Source organism: Saimiri boliviensis, chromosome 17, assembly GCF_048565385.1.
Source record: "Saimiri boliviensis isolate mSaiBol1 chromosome 17, mSaiBol1.pri, whole genome shotgun sequence".
Classification (NCBI taxonomy): domain Eukaryota; kingdom Metazoa; phylum Chordata; class Mammalia; order Primates; family Cebidae; genus Saimiri; species Saimiri boliviensis.
The window spans coordinates 42,528,001-42,541,820 of NC_133465.1; the positions used below are offsets into that span (position 1 = coordinate 42,528,001).

Consider the following 13,820-nt stretch of genomic DNA (forward strand, 5'->3'; position numbering starts at 1 on the left):
GTGATCCGCCCGCCTTGGCCTCCCAAAGTGCTGGGATTACAAGCGTGAGCCACTGTGCCTGGCCTTTTTTTTTTTTTTTTTTTTTTGAGACAGGGTCTCAGTCTCACTTCCAGGCTGGAGTGCCGTGGTGCAGTGGTGCCATCATAGCTCACTATAGCCTCAATCTTCTAGGGCTCAAGTAATCCTACCACCTCTGCCTCCCAAGTAGCGGGGACTACAGGTATGTGCCACCATGCCAGACTAATTTTTTTTTTCTTTTTGAGGTGGAGTTTAGCTCCTGTTGCCCAGCTGGAGTGCAATGGCATGACCTCTGCTCGCTGCAACCTGAGGCCTCGAGGGTTCAAGCAGTTCTCCTGCCTCAGCCTGCAGAGTAGCTGGGATTATAGGCAAATCCCACCACACCCGGCTGATTTTTGTATTTTTAGTAGAGATTAGGTTTCACTGTGTTGCCCAGGCTGCTCTTGAACGCCTGACCTCAGATGATCCTCCTGCCCCGGCCTTGGATTACAAGCGTGAGCCACTGCACCCGGCCTGCCAGACTAATTAATTAATTAATTAATTAAAAGACAGAGTCTTGCTTGGTCACCCAGGCTGGAGTGCAGTGGCGTGATCTCAGCTCACTGCAACCTCTACCTCCTGGGTTCAAGTGATTCTCATGCCTCAGCCTCCTGAGTAGCTGGGTCTACAGGCATGCAACAGGACACCGAACTAATTTTCCTATTTTTAATAGAGATGCGGTTTCACCATGTTGGCTAGGCTTCTCTCAAACTCTTTACCTCAAGTGATCTGCCTGCCTCAGCCTCTCAATCTGGGATTATGGGAGTGGGCCACCGTACCTGGCCCCAACTTTTTTTTTTTGTTTTGAGATGGAGTCTTTTTTTTTTTTTTTTTTTTTTTTAAAGATGGGGTTTCACCATGTTGGTCAGGCTGGTCTTGAACTCCCGATCTCAGGTGATCCGCCTGCCTTGGCTTCCAAAGTGCTTGGATTATAGGCGTGAGCCACCGTGCCCAGCTGAGATGGAGTCTTACTGTATTACTCAGGCTAGAGTGCAGTGGTGTGATCTTGGCTCACTCTAACCTCTGCCTCAATCCTCCTGCCTTAGCCCCCTGAGTAGCTGTAACTACAAGTGTGCACCACCACGACTGGCTAATTTTTGTATTTTTTTTTTTCAGTAGAGACAGGGTTTTACCATGTTTGCCAGGCTGGGTCTCCAACTCTTGACCTCAGGAGATCCACCCACCTTGGCTTCCCAAAGTGCAGGGGTTACAGGCATGAATCAACATGATCAGCCCGAATTTTTGATTTTTTTGTAGAGACAGACTCTCCCTGTGTTGCGCAGGGTGGTCTTGCTTGGCCTTGAGCAATCCTCCTGCCTCAGTCTCCCGAGGCACTGGGATTACAGGTGTGGACACTGCACTTGGCCAGACGTAGAAGATTTGAACAATATAATTAATTAACTACCTATATCTATTGAACTTACTTAGAACCATGCACCCAACAATTAGAAAGTATGTATTCTTTTCAAGCACACACGGGACACTTATCAAAATTGACCACTTAGCCACAAAACAAGCTTCAGTAAATACCAAATGATCAATATCACACAGACCACATTCTCTGACCACAACGTAATTATATAGGCAATCAAAACATTAAAAACGATATATTTATGACTGAGCAGGGTGAATTATGCCTGCAATCCCAGCACTTTGGGAGGCCAAGTCAGATGGATCATGAGGTCAGGAGTTCGAGACCAGCTTGGCCAGTATGGCCCATCTCTATAAAACAAAAACAAACAAACAAACAAAAATGTCAGGCCAGCACAATGGCTCACACCTGTAGTCCCAGCATTTTGGGAGGCCTAGGTGGGAGGATTGCTTGAGGCTGGGAGTTTGAGACCAGCCTGGGTAGCATAGTGAGACCCCATCTCTACAAAATAAAGAAAAAATTAGTTGGGCGTGGTGGTACATGCCTGTGGTGCCAGCTACTTGGTAGGCTGAGGTGGGAGGATTGCTTGAGCCCAAGAGTGTAAGGGTGCAGCGAACTATGATCTTGCCATTGCACTGAAGCCTGGATAACATAGTTATCTTTTTTTTTTTTTTTTTTTTTTGGTCTCCAAAAAAAAAGTCAAATGGGGCCGGGCACAGTGGCTCATGCCTGTAGTTCCCAGAACTTTGGGAGGCCGAGGTGGGTGGATCACCTGAGGTCAGGAGTTTGAGACCATCCTGGCCAACATGGTGAAATCCCATCTCTACTAAAAATACAAAATTAGGCCCAGCATGGTGACTCACTCGTGTAATCCCCTTGGATCACAAGGTCAGGAGTTTGAGATCAACCTGGCCAATGTGGTGAAACCCTGTCTCTACCAAAAATACAAAAAATTAGCCAGGCATGGTGGCAGGCGCTTGTAATCCCAGTACTTGGGAGTCCGAGGCAGGAGAATTGCTTGAACCCGGGAGGCAGAGGTTGCAGTGAGCCGAGACTACGTCACTGCACTCCAGCCTGGGTGACAGAGAGAGACTCCATCTCACAAGGCAGGCAGATCACCTGATGTCAGTCTTGAACTCCTGACCTTGTGATCCACCCGCCTTGACCTCCCAAAGTGCTGGATTACAGCAATGTAGCTGGGCACAGTGGCTCACACCTGTAATCCCAACGCTTTGGGAGGCCGAGGCAGGGAGATCATGAGGTCAGGAGTTTGAGCCCAGCCTGGCCAACATAGTAAAACCCTGTCTCTACTAAAAATTAAAAAAATTATCTGGGCATGGTGGCTGGTGCCTGTAATGCTAGGTACTTGGGAGGCTGAGGCAGGAGAACCACTTGAACCTGGAAGGCGGAGGTTGCAGCAAGATGAGATTGCACCACTGCACACCAGCCCTGGTGACAGTGCTAGACTCTGTCGCAAAAACAAAACAAAAAGTTAAGTAGTAGAGGCTTTTATTTTGAAATGGAGTCGAGATCGCGACGTTGCACTCCAGCCTAGTCAGCAAGAGTGAAACTCCATCTTTAAAAAAAAACTATCATGCCTCGGTTGGCCTGCACTATATATTGTTTTTTCCTGGTCCTACAATTCCTAAAAAATCTGATGTCTTGAGTATTTCATTTGGGAGGGAGTCACTGCTAAAAATCTCAAACCGGGAAGCTTGTCTTCTTTGAGAATTTCCAGGCCTGGTAAGGATTCAGAGCAAGACTTCTTTAGGGGGGTTCTTTCTTTCTTTGGTGTGGGGGGTTTGCCATGTTGGTCTCAAACTCCTGGCCTCTAGCAATCCACTAGCCCCTTGGCCTCCCAAAGTGCTGGGATTACAGGCAGGAGGGCAGAGGCCAGCTCAGGGGGGTCCTTTCATCCATCCCTAGTCCTCCTTAGTTAAGGGCCTTAGCCTCAGAGTATGGATGGTGAATAATGGGGATGGAGGTGGCCCATGGGAGCCTTTCTCCTCTAATTCATTTTTGTTTGTTGTTTGTTTTGAGATAGGAGTGTCTCGCCCTCAGCACACTGCAACCTGCGCCTCCTGGGTTGAAGTAATTCTCCGGCCTCAGCCTCCCGAGTAGCTGGGATTACAGGTATGCACCGCCACACCTGGCTGAGTTTTATATTTTTAGTAGAGAAGGGGCTTCACCATGTTGATCAGACTGGTTTTGAACTCCCAACCTCAAGTGATTTGCCCGCCTCAGCTTCCCAAAGTACCACACCCGGCCTCTAATGCATTTTGGAAGGTCAGCCTTATATACTTGTTGCATTCCGTAACTACCGGTAGACGATTTTTAAAAGGGGAAGCAATTTCACATTTATCCAGCAGAGGGAGCTCAATGGGAGAACTTTGGAGAGACCTGAGGTTTGGGTTTTTCTTTTTTGTTGTTTTTTTTTTTTTGAGACGAAGTTTCACTCTTGTTGCCCAGGTTGGAGTGCAATAGCACTATCTCGGCTGACCGCAACCTACGCCTCCAGGGTTCACGCGATTCTCCTGCCTCAGCCTCTCGAGTAGCTAGGATTACAGGCACTTACTACCATGCCCAGCTAATTTTGTATTTTTTAGTAGAGACAGGGTTTCTTCAGGCTGGTCTCAAAATCCTGACCTCAGGTGATCCGCCCGCTTCGGCCTCCCAAAATGCTGGTATTACAGGCATGAGCCACCATGCCTAGCTGGGTTTTTCTTTTCTAACAGGTCACTTCTCTTCCACCAAACATTCAATCTCAGGAAACCATGCTGGTTCGGCCTTCAGGCTACATCCGCCATCTGACCGCCTCTCTACACCTCCAGGGCCCCCTTCATTTTCTCACTGGGATTACTGCAGAGACCTCTTCATACCTGCCCTGCTTTCATCTCCCCTCAACCCAGCAGCCAAAGAGATCGTTTTAAGATATAAGCACACTGTGTCACTCTGCTCAAAATCCTGCAGTCTTCTCATATTTCTCTGAGTCAAAGTCAAAGTTCTTAAACCTGACAGCCCTCGGTGGCCCCATGACCCCCCTGACCTCCTCTCCTTCAATTCTCCCCCAGGGTCCTCTGCTGCAGCCCCCCTCGCCTTTTGGCTGTGACTTGAACGCCAGGCAGGTTCTTCCTCTGCCCCTCTATTTTCCACGTGCTCACTCCCTGGTTTCTTTCATGTCTTGCTCAAATCTTGCCTTTTCGGTGAGACCTGCCTGACCTCCCTATTTAAGATTGCAATCACCCCTTTTCCAAGTCTCCCTGCACTTCTTTTTTTTTTTTTTTTCCTGAGACAGAGTTTCACTCTTGTTACCCAGGCTGGAGTGCAATGGCACGGTCTCGGCTCACCGCAACCTCCGCCTCCTGGGTTCAGGCAATTCTCCTGCCTCAGCCTCCCGAGTAGCTGGGATTACAGGCACGCACCACCATGCCCAGCTAATTTTTTGTATTTTTAGTAGAGACGGGGTTTCACCATGTTGACCAGGATGGTCTCGATCGCTTGACCTCGTGATCCACCCGCCTCGGCCTCCCAAAGTGCTGGGATTACAGGCTTGAGCCACTGCGCCCGGCTTCCCTGCACTTCTTACCCTGCTCTATTATTTCCTCCAGAGTACGTAGCACCTCCTAACATACCATTCTATTGTAATGGTAACCAACAAATATCATTATTTGTTATGTTTACTATTATATTTTTCATCTTAATTCTTTCTTTTTTTTTTTTTTTTTTTTGAGACGGAGTTTCGCTCTTGTTACCCAGGCTGGAGTGCAATGGCGCGATCTCGGCTCACCGCAACCTCTGCCTCCTGGGTTCAGGCAATTCTCCTGCCTCAGCCTCCTAAGTAGCTGGGATTACAGGCACGCGCCACCATGCCCAGCTAATTTTTTGCACCTTTAGTAGAGACGGGGTTTCACCATGTTGACCAGGATGGTCTCGATCTCTCGACCTCGTGATCCACCCGCCTCGGCCTCCCAAAGTGCTGGGATTACAGGCTTGAGCCACCGCGCCCGGCTTTCTTTCTTTTTTTTTTTTTTTTTGAGACGGAGTTTCGCTCTTGTTACCCAGGCTGGAGTGCAATGGCGCCATCTCGGCTCACCGCAACCTCCGCCTCCTGGGTTCAGGCAATTCTCCTGCCTCAGCCTCCTGAGTAGCTGGGATTACAGGCACGCGCCACCATGCCCAGCTAATTTTTGTATTTTTAGTAGAGACAGGGTTTCACCATGTTGACCAGGATGGTCTCGATCTCTTGACCTCGTGATCCACCCGCCTCAGCCTCCCAAAGTGCTGGGATTACAGGCTTGAGCCACCACGCCCGGCCCGGCTTTCTTAATTATTTCTATAATTTAAGATCCTTGAGGGCAGGGATCTTTGCCTGTTTTGTTCACTGTGTTTAGGATAGTACCTGGCATGGAGTAGGTGCTTGCTTAGTAAATTATTGAATTAACGAATCAATACTCTTATTCTAACAGCTGAGATCTGGCCAGATGTGGTAGTTCATGCCTGTAATTCCATCACTTTGGGAGGTCAAAGCTGGAGGATCACTTTAGCTCAGGATTTTGAGATCAGTCTGGGAAACACAGCAAGACCTCATTGCTACTTAAATAAAAAAAAAAAATAGCTGGGCCTCGGGAGGCTGAGGTGGGAGGATTGCTTGAGCCCAGGAGATCAAGGCTGCAGTGAGCTCTTATTGTGCCACTGCACTCCAGCCTGGGCAACTGAGCGAGACCCTGTCGGAGTGAGATCCTGTCTGAAAACAAAAACAAAGAAAAGATCTTACAGATTTCTTTTCTTTTCTTTTCTTTTTTTTTTTTGAGACAAAATCTTGCTTGTGTTGCCCAGGCTGCAGTGCAATGGCACGATCTCAGCTCACTGTAACCTCCACCTCCTGGGTTCAAGCAATTCTTCTGCCTCAGTCTCCCAAGTAGCTGAGATTATAGGCGCTCACCACCACACCCAGCTAGTTTTTGTATTTTTAGTACAGACTGGGTTTCCTCATGTTGGCCAGGCTGGTCTTGAACTCCTGACCTCAGGTGATCCACCCACCTCAGCCTCCCAAAGTACTGGGATTACAGGTGTGAGCCACTGTGCCTGGTCAAGGGTTACTTCTTTTTTTTCCCCAACAGTGTGACTTGCTAGAGAACCTCTGTTAGTTTGATTGCCTTACCAAGAACCATGTTTTCTTCTTACTTCTTCTTTTCTCTTTTCTTTTTTTTTTGAGATGGAATCTCGCTTTGTTGCCTAAGCTGGAGTGGTACCCTCTTGGCTCACTGCAACCTTTGCCTCCTGGATTCAAGCAATTCTTCTGCCTCAGCCTCTTGAATAGCTGGAATTACAGGCACATGCCACCACGCTTGGCTATTTTTTGTATTTTTAGTAGAGACGGGGTTTCACCATATTGGCCAGGCTGGTCTTGAACTCCTGACCTCGTGATTCACCTGCCTTGTTCTCTCAAAGTGCTGGGATTACAGGTGTGAGCCACCACACCCAGCCTCTTCTTACTTCTTAATCATTCACCAGTTTGGGCCTGGTGTTCCTCCTCTGCGATATTCTGTGTGCTGGCTACTCACACAGGGACAGAGCCTGAGTTAGTGCCAGCCATTCCATTTTCTTGCCGTTGACTGGTTTAGTAAGGGTCATGTGTCTTAGGTTGGGTTCTCTAGAGCACAGCCTGAGTCAGGGATGCTTGTGCAAGTGACTGATGGACAGACTGTTCTCTGGAACAGGACATAAGGGAAGCAGGGAAAGGGATGCAAGGATCTGATCTCATTTGGTGATCACATGCAGCCTGAGCCCATGGGGAGCTCCAGAACATGAATTGCTCCTCTCATGGAGTAAGGGGACAAGCTTTTGCCCTCTTGGGGGAAGATAGTGCCAATTTTGATACGTTTCTTTTCTTCTGTGTTTTATTTTTTTTAGAGTTGGGGTCTTACTTTATTGCCCAGGCTAGAGTGCAGTGGTGCATTCATAGCTCACTGCAGCCTGGAACTCCTGGCCTCAAGAGATCCTCCCACTTTGGCCTCCCAAAGCGTTGGGACTACAGGCATGATCCACTGTACCTGGTCCATTTTGCACTCCCACCAGCCAGCCGAGAATACCTATTTCCCACACAGCCTTGCCCAGCCTGTGTGTTCGAGCCTTTGAATTTCTGCCAATCTGATTAATGAGAAGTAGTCTCATAGTGTGGTTGTAATTTGCATTTCTTTTTTCTTTCTTTCTTCTGTTTTTTTTTTTTGAGACGGAGTTTCGCTTTTATTGCCCAGGCTGGAGTGCAATGGTGTGACCTTGGCTCACTGCAAACTCCATCTCTCGGGGTCAAGCAATTCTGCCTCAGCCTCCTGAGTAGCTGGGATTACAGGCATGCACCACCATGCCCGGCTAATTTTTTTGTATTTTTAGTAGAGATGGGGATTCTCCATGTTGGTCAGGCTGGTCTTGAACCCCCAACCTCAGGTGATCCGCCCACCTCAGCCTCCAAAGTGCTGGGATTACAGGCATGAGCCACTGCCCCTGACCAATTTGCAATTCTCTTCTAAGTGAAGTTGAGTATATTTTCACATAAGTAAAGGCCATTTGTAGCCTTTTTTGTGTGTGAGTAAACCATCACCTCATGCCTTTTGCCCACTTTTCTAACAGGGAAGGATTATTTTAGAAAAACATTCTGCTTTAATTAAAGGTACATGGTAACCTGCTATAACAAAGAGGTGCCAGAATCCAGTGGCTTAGGTAAGATAGATCCGAAAGAAGATCATTTTTTTAAAAAAATTATGCATTTTATTTAAGGACCACCTTAAAAATTAACGTTAAACAATTCAGGCCTATATTGAAAATGGGCATCCTGATAACTTCCACAACGTCATTCGAAACATCCGTTTCCCCAACTAAGATAAATCCACTGCAGGACGCCGAATAGACTTCACCCACTACCACTTTTGATTTCTCGAGTCTGTTTCCATCATCCATCGTAATGAGTTCAGTTCAGCTTCCATCTGGTGCAAACTGACGGTTCTCGAGGTGCTAAGGCACGAAGAGCGACTAGACTCAAGTTGGCCACATGACACCGACGGCCAAACACGCTTCGCCAGAGTCCCCGGGTGCACGGCCCACGCGCGCCCGGGTTCAGGGTCCTGGGCTGCACCTGGCCACCCCGCGACCTAATGAGCACTCACGTCCGCGCATGCTTGTAAACCTAAGGGTTTCCAAAGCTGTCCCCGACCTACCAATGTCCCGACTGCGCTGCCTTTCAGGTAAGGCTGTACGTTTTGGCCCAATTATCATTTTAATTTACAAAAGGCAACTGCGTGCCTTCACCTAAGCCCGACGCTTCCCGAAAGTGAAAGCGATCATTTGTTTTTCATGCAGTAAGAGGTGAGCAGCCTGGGGCTTTCAGAGTGACTGCTATCCTCAACTCTGCGGCTAAGGTAGCTGCTCCCGGTGTTACCATTTCTCAATCAGCAAGAAGGAGAAAAGTGAAGAGCAAGCAACTTTCTTCCTCTAAGCTTGGGGTCTAGAAGTTGCACACGTCCTTACTGCTTGCCTCCCATTGGCCAGAACTTAGTCCCAGGGCCACATCTAGCTGCAAGGAAGGCTGTTAAATCCAGTCTCTGGCTGGGCCACCATGTATCCTACTAAAGCTTAAGGATGAGCCTTCCATTACTTTTGTTTTTGTTTTTGTTTTTTAAAGACAGGGTCTCTCTCTGTTGCCCAGGCTGGAGTGTAATGACACAATCATAGTTTACTGCAGCCTCAAACTCCTGGGCTCGAGTCATCCTCCTGTCTTGGCCTCCCAAAGTACTGGGATTATAGGTGTGAGCCACTGTGCACCCGGCTTTGTTTTATTTTTGAGATGGGGTCTCTCTCTCTCTCACCCAGGCTGGAGTGCAGTGGTGTGATCATGGCTCACTGCAGCCTTGATGTCCTTGGTTCAAGTGGTCTTCACACCTCAGCCTCCCAAGTAGCTGGGACTACAGGCTTGTGCCACCGTGCTCTACTAATGTTTGTATTTTTTTGCAAAGATAAAAAAAAATACATGTTGTTATGTTGCCCAGGCTGGTCTGGAGTTGCTAGCCTCAAGTGATCCTCCTGCCTTAGCTTCCCAAAGTGCTGGGATTACAGGCATGAGTCACTGTGCATGGCCTGTTTTCTGTTTTTTTTTTTTTTTTTTTTTTTTTTTTTTGAGACGGAGTTTCGCTCTTGTTACCCAGGCTGGAGTGCAATGGCGCGATCTTGGCTCACTGCAACCTTCACCTCCTGGGTTCAGGCAATTCTCCTGCCTCAGCCTCCTGAGTAGCTGGGATTACAGGCACGCGCCGCCATGTCCAGCTAATTTTTTTTTTTTGTATTTTTAGTAGAGACGGGGTTTCACCATGTTGACCAGGATGGTCTCGATCTCTTGACCTCGTGATCCACCCGCCTCAGCCTCCCAAAGTGCTGGGATTACAGGCTTGAGCCACCGCGCCCGGCTCTTTTTTTTTTTTTTTTTGTTAAGAGAGGGCGTCTCACTATGTTGCTTAGGTTGGAGTTCAGTGGCTATTCACAGGTGTGATCATAGCTCACTGCAGCCTCTAACTTCTGGGCTCAACCAATCCTTCCATCTCAGCCTCCCGAGTAGCTGGGACTATAGGTGAGCACCACACTTGACTCACCTCCTGTCTTTTGAGTGGGAGTTTCCTCCCTATCTGGCCCTGCCTGCCTCTCCAGCTGAGTCTTGACTGTTCAGTCCTATGCATGCTCCAGCTTTGCCACACCTCTCAGTGGCCCCCAACAAGCCCGCATTTTTACACTGCCATTTCTTCTGTCCCAGATGCCTTTCCTTCCCAGCACTGCATAGTGAACTCCTACACATCCTTCAAGGCCCATCTTGAATGTCACCTTCCCTATGATGACTTCTGCTATTGCCCCAGACTTATTTCCTTGTCCTCAGTGCTCCCATAGAACTTGGTGCACATCCACTCCAGTAGTCAGTGCACAGAACAGTAATCACTTATGTTTGCAGTCGCTGCTATAACATGGTGACCTCCTGGAGAACAGAGACATGCTCTATGCCTCTTTGTATTTGCCCTTTGTTATCAGAGCACAAAAGTACGTGATGCTGGATACTGGTAGGTACTCGCTCAATAAATATGAGTGAGTGAGCGAGTGGTGGGGGGATCTTAGCCTGAAAGAGGGAGCTCCCCACCTGCACTTTCCTGGAGCAATCTCTAGAGGGCAGTCTCACACCATGCTTGTCTTCCCTAGCCCTCTGGCCAAGTTGCTTTTTTCCTACCATAGGCAGCTCAGATAGATATGGGTGGGTGCGTGGGTGGATGGAGGGATGGATGGATGGACGGATGAACAAATGAACAAACAAATGGATGGATGGTGGATGAATGGATAGGGTGAGCATGGTCCACATGGGCTCTGGAGTTGACAAGCTCTGGGACCAGGGACTCTAACTAAGTCAACCTAGGCACTGGAGGCACTGCTGGCCTGTCCCTTAGACACAATGGCTTAGGGGCTAGGGCCTATGATTGAAACTTTAAAAAAAGGGTTGTTGTTTCCAAAATAAATATGATAGTTGCAAAATGGCATTGGATAAATATTGAAATAAATGACTACAAAACAAAATCTCAACCAATCAATTGCAACTCAATTCAGTTTGTATATATAGTTTATGTATAAACTACATTTCAGGCTGGGTGCGGTGGCTCACGCCTGTAATCCTAGCACTTTGGGAGGCTGAGGCGGTCGCATCACCTGAGGTTGGGAGTTTGAGACCAGCCTGACCAATATGGTGAAACCCTGTCTCTACTAAAAATACAAAAATTAGCCAGGCGTGGTGGTGCATGCCTGTAATCCCAGCTACTCCGGAGGAAGGCTGAGGCAGGAGAATCACTTGAACCTGGGAGGGAGGCGGAGGCTGCGGTGAGCCGAGATTGCGCCATTGCACTCCAGCGTGGGCAACAAGAATGAAACTATGTCTCGGAAACAAACAAAAACAACAACAACCAAAAAGAGCCTACATTTCATGTGGGGTGTGAGTGCATTTTAATATTTTTGACATGATGTGGGCACTCCTTAAAGTGTCAAGGGCCCTTGACTTCCTGAAAAGGCCCTGCAAGGAGCAAGCAGAATGGAGCCCAAGACTCCCCAGCAGAGGGCTCAGGACGCTGCTCATTATAAGCCCAGAGTCTCAGGTGGCAGGTCCACTCCCTCTTCCTGCTGAGGGCTCTGGAGCCAAGCCCACAGAGATAACGTTCAGGAATACAGGCTGCCCTCAACCACAGTCTTCCCTAATCTTAAGGTAAGATGGGAGAGGGGTGGTGGAGAGGGGTGTTTTGTTTACTTACATTCCTACAAGGGGGAGATATTGAATAGAAAGAGGCTCTGAGGCCGGGCACGGTGGCTCAAGCCTGTAATCCCAGCACTTTGGGAGGCCGAGGCGGGTGGATCACGAGGTCGAGAGATCGAGACCATCCCGGTCAACATAGTGAAACCCCGTCTCTACTAAAAATACAAAAAATTAGCTGGGCACGGTGGTACGTGCCTGTAATCCCAGTTACTCAGGAGGCTGAGGCAGGAGAATTGCCTGAACCCAGGAGGCGGAGGTTGCGGTGAGCCGAGATCGCGCCATTGCACTCCAGCCTGGGTAACAAGAGCGAAACTCTGTCTCAAAAAAAAAAAAGAAAAAAAGAAAAGAAAAGAAAGAGGCTCTGTCTCCTGGGACTGCCGGCTTGTGGGTGGAAGGGACAGGAGACGAGAACAGAACCAAATGGCATGCAGGAATGCCTGTAGTCCTGGCTACTCAGAAGGCTGACATGGGAGGATCATTTGAGCCTGGGAGATTGAGGCTGCAGTGAGCTGAGATTGCACCACTGTACTCCAGCCTGGATGACAGAATGAGACCCTGTCTCCAGAAAAAAAAAACAAAAAAGATTCAGGGGCATCTGATGTCAAACATAGTGCGCTTAATCACTACATCATAATCATGCCCTCTTTCAGAGTGACCTGCCCATTTCACAAAGCCATTAATCAAGTGGCAGGGCAAAACACTTATTGAGCGCTTACAATCAGTGTGTGTCAGGTGCTGTTCTAAATGCTCTACCCATTTTAACTCATCTAGCTAAAGCAGAGCCTATAATTGTCAATGCCATTTTACAAATGGGGAAATCAAGGCCAAGAGCAGTTGAGTGACTTGTCTAAAGTTGCCACCACATGGTCTAGTTCCAGAGTCTGGGTTCTTTACTGCAATGACCTACCTGCCTGTCTACTCTATGAAGGGACAAGGTTTGGGGTTGTCAAAACTCAGGGTTGGCCAGGTGCACTGGCTCACACCTCTAATCCCAACACTTTGGGAGGCTGAGGTGGGCGGATCACCTGAGGTCAGGTGTTTGAGACCAGCCTGATCAACATGGAGAAACCTTGTCTCAGCTAAAAATACACATTCAGTCAGGCATGGTGGTGCATGCCTCTAATCCCAGCTGCTCAGGAGGCTGAGGCAGGAGAACTGCTTGAACCCAGGAGGCAGAGGTTGCAGTGAGCCGAGATTGTGCCATTGCACTCCAGCCTGGGCAACAAGAGTGAATCTCTGTCTCAAAAAAAAACCGCCCAAAAAACAAAAAACCTCAGGTTAAAAATTACAGGGCAAGTGGAATAGAGGATGGGCAGGAGGGATGCAGGGGTGTGTGAGGCATGTGAAAGAGGTGGAACGTGGAGGAGAACCCAGCCACAGAAGTCTACAGATGTTCTCTGCCCTTCCTCAGTAGGAACTCAGTGCCGAGTTCCTATCAAAACTACTGACAGCATTATCTCCCCAAATATCATTTCCTTAAAAGGCATTTTGTCAGTGTCTATTTTTTCTTTTTCTTTCTTTTTTTTTTTTTTTTTGAGACGGAGTTTCGCTCTTGTTACCCAGGCTGGAGTGCAATGGCGCGACCTCGGCTCACCGCAACCTCCGCCTCCTGGGCTCAGGCAATTCTCCTGCCTCAGCCTCCTGAGTAGCTGGGATTACAGGCACGTGCCACCATGCCCAGCTAGTTTTTTTTGTATTTCTAGTAGAGACGGGGTTTCACCATGTTGACCAGGATGGTCTCGATCTCTCGACCTTGTGATCCACCCGCCTCGGCCTCCCAAAGTGCTGGGATTACAGGCTTGAGCCACCACGCCCGGCTATTTTTTCTTTTTTTTTAAGAAATGAGGTCTCACTCTATTGCCCAGGCTGGAGTGCAGTATCATGATCTCGGCTCACTGCAACCTCAGCCTCCCAGGTTCAAGCAATTCTGCCTCAGCTTCCTGAGTAGCTGGGATTATAAGCACCTGCCACCACTCCCAGATAATTTTTGTGTTTTTAGTAGAGCTGGGGTTTCACCATGTTGGCTAGGCTGGCCTTGAACTCCTGACCTTAAGTGATCTGCCCACC

The 13,820-nt window shown here is 48.4% G+C and overlaps 2 long non-coding RNA genes across 2 annotated transcripts in view; one reads left to right on the forward strand and one right to left on the reverse strand.

The window, feature by feature from the left end:
* Positions 1-11,027, forward strand: part of LOC120366756 (uncharacterized) — a 29,998-nt gene extending 18,971 nt beyond the window's left edge. The window contains exon 3 of the long non-coding RNA XR_005581322.2: positions 10,419-11,027. This is a non-coding gene — a long non-coding RNA (uncharacterized LOC120366756). The remainder of the gene's footprint in view (positions 1-10,418) is intronic.
* Positions 8,175-8,747, reverse strand: LOC141581715 (uncharacterized). Its single transcript, XR_012514471.1, has 2 exons — positions 8,640-8,747; positions 8,175-8,405 (listed from the first exon to the last, which is right to left on the reverse strand). It is a non-coding gene; the product is annotated as an uncharacterized LOC141581715 (long non-coding RNA).
* Positions 11,028-13,820: the final 2,793 nt, after the last annotated feature.